The following is a 6,195-nucleotide window of genomic DNA, read 5'->3' as shown; positions in this document are numbered from 1 at the left end:
GCGGTCGCCCTCGTAAGGACGACTCACGACGCCGCGAGCACTCACGCAGGTCCGTGACCGGTTCTCTCCGCTCTTATTCGTATCCCTTCGTATACCTTCGTCCGACTCTGAAACGTTCTCTTATAATTTTTAAGAAGAACGACGGCGGGTTGTCAAGGCAAGAAGGGACAGAGAGAGACAGAGGTAGAGTTTCGTAGTCTCCCGTGAACACGATAGATTATATATCGAGCATGCGTACGACTTGCACGGTCTCTGCACGACCGCGACGAACGCCGACGAGCGTCCAACAATCGCTCGTACGTCGCGTATGTTCTCTCCGTCCGCTCTTATTCGTATCCTCGTTCTTGTACCTTCGTCCGACTCTGAAACGTTCTCTTATATAAAGAAGAACGACGGCGGGTTGTTAAGGCAAGAAGGGACAGAGAGAGACAGATACGGAGAGTAACGATACGCAACGCAAGCAGTCTTAGGTTTACGTGAGCAACCCTCAGCCAGGCGTGGTCCAGGAATTGTATCCGTGGACCGCAATGTGCGTTCGAAATGTCGATGTTCATGTGTCCTGCAGTTCACACGTTGACGCGCAATTAGCTGCGTTCTTCATCGACCCACGAGCCAAGTGATCCACCGTTCAGGGTAATCTTTTATAAATTTACAACAGTTCAATACTCAAATGTACTCTTCTCGGTTCTAGCGAAGCCGAGTTCCGTCACGTTCGACCAACGGGAATCGAACGCGCAGAAGTCGCCATAGGATTGACGACACAAAAACGTTCGAAAAAAAAAGAAAACGACGAACGCGCGAAGATACGCGCGTTCGCCGGCCGGGCGTAAAGTACATTATGATATATAACAACCATCGAGATCGAAGCTCCGTTCGTCAGGAAACGACGGGGATATATACACCCGATTCTGAATCCTCTGTACAGCACACGATCTCGCGAACGAGTAAGCACGGTGGCTAGCCCATGTTATATATGTGTTTGATTCTACTCTCTCGTCCAATTATTCAAGAAACAGCGCGCGTGCATCTCTCCATCGTTCGGGTGATAGTAAAGATTCGATGGGATTCGCGCGGCCGTCCGCCTCGAGCGGTCTTTCGTCCCAATATCCAGAAGCAGAGTTTGAAAAACTCTAGCGACGGCACGGGTGTCCGACTCACGACATCGAGGTTTCGAAGCCGGCGATCCCCTCCGAACGGATGGCGACCACGCGACCGACTGAAAGCATGAAAAATCGACGAAAGATAGAACACATCTCCGTTCGGGTGGTGTTTTTTCTTTAAAAAAAAAAAAAAAAACAAAAATTCGATGGGACTCGCAGCCATCGTCCTCGCGCGGTCTTTCGTCCCGATATCCAGAAGCAGAGTTTGAAAAACTCTAGCGACGGCACGGGTGTCCGACTCACGACAACGAGGATAGACAGCCGGTCCCCTCCGAACGGGTTATGCGACGATAAACTCGATGAAACTTTAGTCTCGTTCAGGTAGTGTGTGTCTTGTAAATCAAAAATTCGATGGGACACGCATCCATCGTCCTCGCGCGGTCTTTCGTCCCAACATCCAGAAGCAGAGTTTGAAAAACTCTTGCGACGGCACGGGTGTCCGACTCACGACAACGAGGATAGACAGCCGGTCCCCTCTGAACGGTATATTATATATGAGATGATAGACGACAAACTGGATGAAACTTTAAGTCTCGTTCAGGTAGTGTGTAAATAAAAAATTCGATGGGACTCGCATCCGTCGTCCTCGCGCGGTCTTTCGTCCCGATATCCAGAAGCAGAGTTTGAAAAACTCTAGCGACGGCACGGGTGTCCGACTCACGACAACGAGGAAAGACAGCCGGTCCCCTCTGAACGGTATATTATATGAAACTTTAAGTCTCGTTCAGGTAGTGTGTAAGTCAAAAATTCGATGGGACTCGCATCCGTCGTCCTCGCGCGGTCTTTCGTCCCGATATCCAGAAGCAGAGTTTGAAAAACTCTAGCGACGGCACGGGTGTCCGACTCACGACAACGAGGATAGACAGCCGGTCCCCTCTGAACGGTATATTATATATGCGATGATAGACGACAAACTGGATGAAACTTTAAGTCTCGTTCAGGTAGTGTGTAAATAAAAAATTCGATGGGACTCGCATCCGTCGTCCTCGCGCGGTCTTTCGTCCCGATATCCAGAAGCAGAGTTTGAAAAACTCTAGCGACGGCACGGGTGTCCGACTCACGACAACGAGGAAAGACAGCCGGTCCCCTCTGAACGGTATATTATATGAAACTTTAAGTCTCGTTCAGGTAGTGTGTAAGTCAAAAATTCGATGGGACTCGCATCCGTCGTCCTCGCGCGGTCTTTCGTCCCGATATCCAGAAGCAGAGTTTGAAAAACTCTAGCGACGGCACGGGTGTCCGACTCACGACAACGAGGATAGACAGCCGGTCCCCTCTGAACGGTATATAATATGAAACTTTAAGTCTCGTTCAGGTAGTGTGTAAGTCAAAAATTCGATGGGACTCGCATCCGTCGTCCTCGCGCGGTCTTTCGTCCCGATATCCAGAAGCAGAGTTTGAAAAACTCTAGCGACGGCACGGGTGTCCGACTCACGACAACGAGGATAGACAGCCGGTCCCCTCTGAACGGTATATAATATACATTATGCGACGGTAGACGATCAACTAGACGAAACTTTAGTCTCGTTCAGGTGGTGTAAAAAAAATTCGATGGGATACGCACGCACGGCTGTCGTCGTCCTCGAGCGGTCTTTCGTCCCAATATCCAGAAGCAGAGTTTGAAAAACTCTAGCGACGGCACGGGTGTCCGACTCACGACATCGAGGCTTCGAAGCCGGCGGCGTTCCCCTCTGAACGAACTTCGGCTAGACTAGTTACGAATCGTTGCTACACATCGTCTTCATCGTCGTCGTCGTCGACATCGACATCATCATCATATCATCATCATCATCATCATCATCATCATCGGTCATCGTCGCATAGCGGGCCAACATCCACGCGATGCGTCTTCGTTCTAGGTTACCCGATCCACGAGTATGTTACACGTGGTTTCGTTATTTCGAACGAAACGACATACGAAGAGCACACGCCCTTTGGGTAGGAAGCACGTTTCGAGAACGACGAGAGTTTCGATGAAAGAGACGAGAGAAGTCGACGCAGAAGGTATCCATGGATCTTCGAAGAGAACCTTCGAAGATGTATATCGGTATCCTTTCGCTCTGCGCGACTCGCTACAAGTTCTTTCGCTCTCGTCGACTCGTTCTAGACGCTTCGTTCGATCCCAAAGAGGAGTCTTCGATATGTCCCGTTGCTAGGAGGAGAACAAACGCAACACAGACCACGAAACATAGAAGAGAATAGGCGAGCATGATCACTCCGACACGAGGCACTTTAGAGATTTTCTTATTAGTTTGCATGGACTTTTATATTTCGTTTGTACGGTTTCCACGATGCAAATACGAAATACGAGATCGTGACGGCGGGTCTTTCTGTGTACGGCCTCTCGCAGGCGCCACGACTGCATTTCTCTTTACACCTGGTTTCCATCGTAATTTTTTCGTTTGATATCGAGCCTTAACTTTTGTTGGCTCTTTCGAAGCTAGAGTTCCCTTTTATTAGAATTTCATATATATATATATTATATGTTATATGTTTTATTCGGAGACGGCGGGTCTTTCTGTTTACGACCTCACGCAGGCGCCTCGAATAAGTTTCATTCGCATTTCGTTTTTATACTTGTATATATATATCTCTTCATCCCGATGATCGAGAGAGAGTGCCACCTTCTCTTCGTATAATTCCGTAGCTGGAGGGTCGTCTCCTCCTTAAGAATATTTCTATTCGTGCCAACGGAGGTTGCCAAGCTCCCTGGCGTTTTCGTTTGTTAAAGTATATAGCTTGTTAATACGTCGTATATACTTTCGTCGATACAGGAGGAGTACGGCTCCTTACCGACCATTGTGATATATATTTCATAGTTTTTATATGTGTTCAAGTCAAATTCTTTTGGTATCGTATCGTTAATGATCCTTCCGCAGGTTCACCTACGGAAACCTTGTTACGACTTTTACTTCCTCTAAATGATCAAGTTTGGTCATCTTCCCGGTAACATCGGCAATGCTTATCACATTGGCCGCGCACCAGTCCGAAGACCTCACTAAATCATTCAATCGGTAGTAGCGACGGGCGGTGTGTACAAAGGGCAGGGACGTAATCAACGCGAGCTTATGACTCGCGCTTACTGGGAATTCCTCGTTCATGGGGAATAATTGCAAGCCCCAATCCCTAGCACGAAGGAGGTTCAGCGGGTTACCCGGGCCTTTCGGCCAGGGAAAACACGCTGATTCCTTCAGTGTAGCGCGCGTGCGGCCCAGAACATCTAAGGGCATCACAGACCTGTTATTGCTCAATCTCGTGCGGCTAGAAGCCGCCTGTTCCTCTAAGAAGATTTGTTTGTACGTTGGTAGTAAAAACCCACCGACCGAAGCCGGGGGCCTTCGAGATACCATAAGTTACGTCTATTTAGCAGGCTAGAGTCTCGTTCGTTATCGGAATTAACCAGACAAATCGCTCCACCAACTAAGAACGGCCATGCACCACCACCCACCGAATCAAGAAAGAGCTATCAATCTGTCAATCCTTCCGGTGTCCGGGCCTGGTGAGGTTTCCCGTGTTGAGTCAAATTAAGCCGCAGGCTCCACTCCTGGTGGTGCCCTTCCGTCAATTCCTTTAAGTTTCAGCTTTGCAACCATACTTCCCCCGGAACCCAAAAGCTTTGGTTTCCCGGAAGCTGCCCGCCGAGTCATCGGAGGAACTTCGGCGGATCGCTGGCTGGCATCGTTTATGGTTAGAACTAGGGCGGTATCTGATCGCCTTCGAACCTCTAACTTTCGTTCTTGATTAATGAAAACATTTTTGGCAAATGCTTTCGCTTCTGTCCGTCTTGCGACGATCCAAGAATTTCACCTCTAACGTCGCAATACGAATGCCCCCATCTGTCCCTATTAATCATTACCTCGGGGCTCCGAAAACCAACAAAATAGAACCGAGGTCCTATTCCATTATTCCATGCACACAGTATTCAGGCGAAGGTAGCCTGCTTTAAGCACTCTAATTTGTTCAAAGTAAACGTATCGGCCCACCTCGACACTCAGTGAAGAGCACCGCGATGGGATATTAGTTGGACCGCCCGCGAGGAGCTAAGCCCACCGATAGGACGTACCACATAATGCCAGTTAAACACCGCGAGCGGTGAACCGACACTGTGACACACAGATTCAACTACGAGCTTTTTAACCGCAACAACTTTAATATACGCTATTGGAGCTGGAATTACCGCGGCTGCTGGCACCAGACTTGCCCTCCAATTGGTCCTCGTTAAAGGATTTAAAGTGTACTCATTCCGATTACGGGGCCTCGGATGAGTCCCGTATCGTTATTTTTCGTCACTACCTCCCCGTGCCGGGAGTGGGTAATTTGCGCGCCTGCTGCCTTCCTTGGATGTGGTAGCTGTTTCTCAGGCTCCCTCTCCGGAATCGAACCCTGATTCCCCGTTACCCGTTACAACCATGGTAGGCGCAGAACCTACCATCGACAGTTGATAAGGCAGACATTTGAAAGATGCGTCGCCGGTGCTAGATGACCATGCGATCAGCACAAAGTTATTCAGAGTCACCAAAACAAACGATGGACGGACAGACGAGCCATCCGCCACCGATTGGTTTTGATCTAATAAAAGCATTCCTACCATCTCTGGTCGGAATCTGTTTGCATGTATTAGCTCTAGAATTACCACAGTTATCCAAGTAAATGTAGGTATGATCTAAGAAACCATAACTGATTTAATGAGCCATTCGCGGTTTCACCTTAATGCGGCATGTACTGAGACATGCATGGCTTAATCTTTGAGACAAGCATATGACTACTGGCAGGATCAACCAGGGATCTTATTCGTATAACAATTCTTATAAATTTCGTTTAAGTTCTCTTCGTGTCGTAGGTGGGACGTAAGCACCGTACGACGAGACTTTTCGTTCTTAAGATAGATATATCTATAAAATATATCTCCTAGCGACGTTCGAGATACACCCATAGTTCAGTAATAATCTTCGAACGCCGCTCGCAGCCACTTTGTAATTCTCAACTCCACCTCCTCTCTTCTCTCTCTCTCTTTCTCATAGTCTTATATAAAATG

The 6,195-nt window shown here is 48.3% G+C and overlaps 2 non-coding genes across 2 annotated transcripts; both read right to left on the bottom strand.

The window, feature by feature from the left end:
• Positions 1–481: 481 nt before the first annotated feature.
• LOC126876676 (5.8S ribosomal RNA) lies at positions 482–636 on the bottom strand. Its single transcript, XR_007694425.1, has one exon. It is a non-coding gene; the product is annotated as a 5.8S ribosomal RNA (ribosomal RNA).
• Positions 637–4,022: 3,386 nt separating this feature from the next.
• Positions 4,023–5,945, bottom strand: LOC126876691 (small subunit ribosomal RNA). The gene has a single exon (XR_007694440.1). It is a non-coding gene; the product is annotated as a small subunit ribosomal RNA (ribosomal RNA).
• Positions 5,946–6,195: the final 250 nt, after the last annotated feature.

The sequence above is a fragment of the Bombus huntii genome, unplaced genomic scaffold (genome assembly GCF_024542735.1).
Source record: "Bombus huntii isolate Logan2020A unplaced genomic scaffold, iyBomHunt1.1 ctg00000090.1, whole genome shotgun sequence".
NCBI classification, from domain to species: Eukaryota; Metazoa; Arthropoda; class Insecta; order Hymenoptera; family Apidae; genus Bombus; species Bombus huntii.
This window is presented reverse-complemented; position numbering and strand designations above follow the sequence as displayed.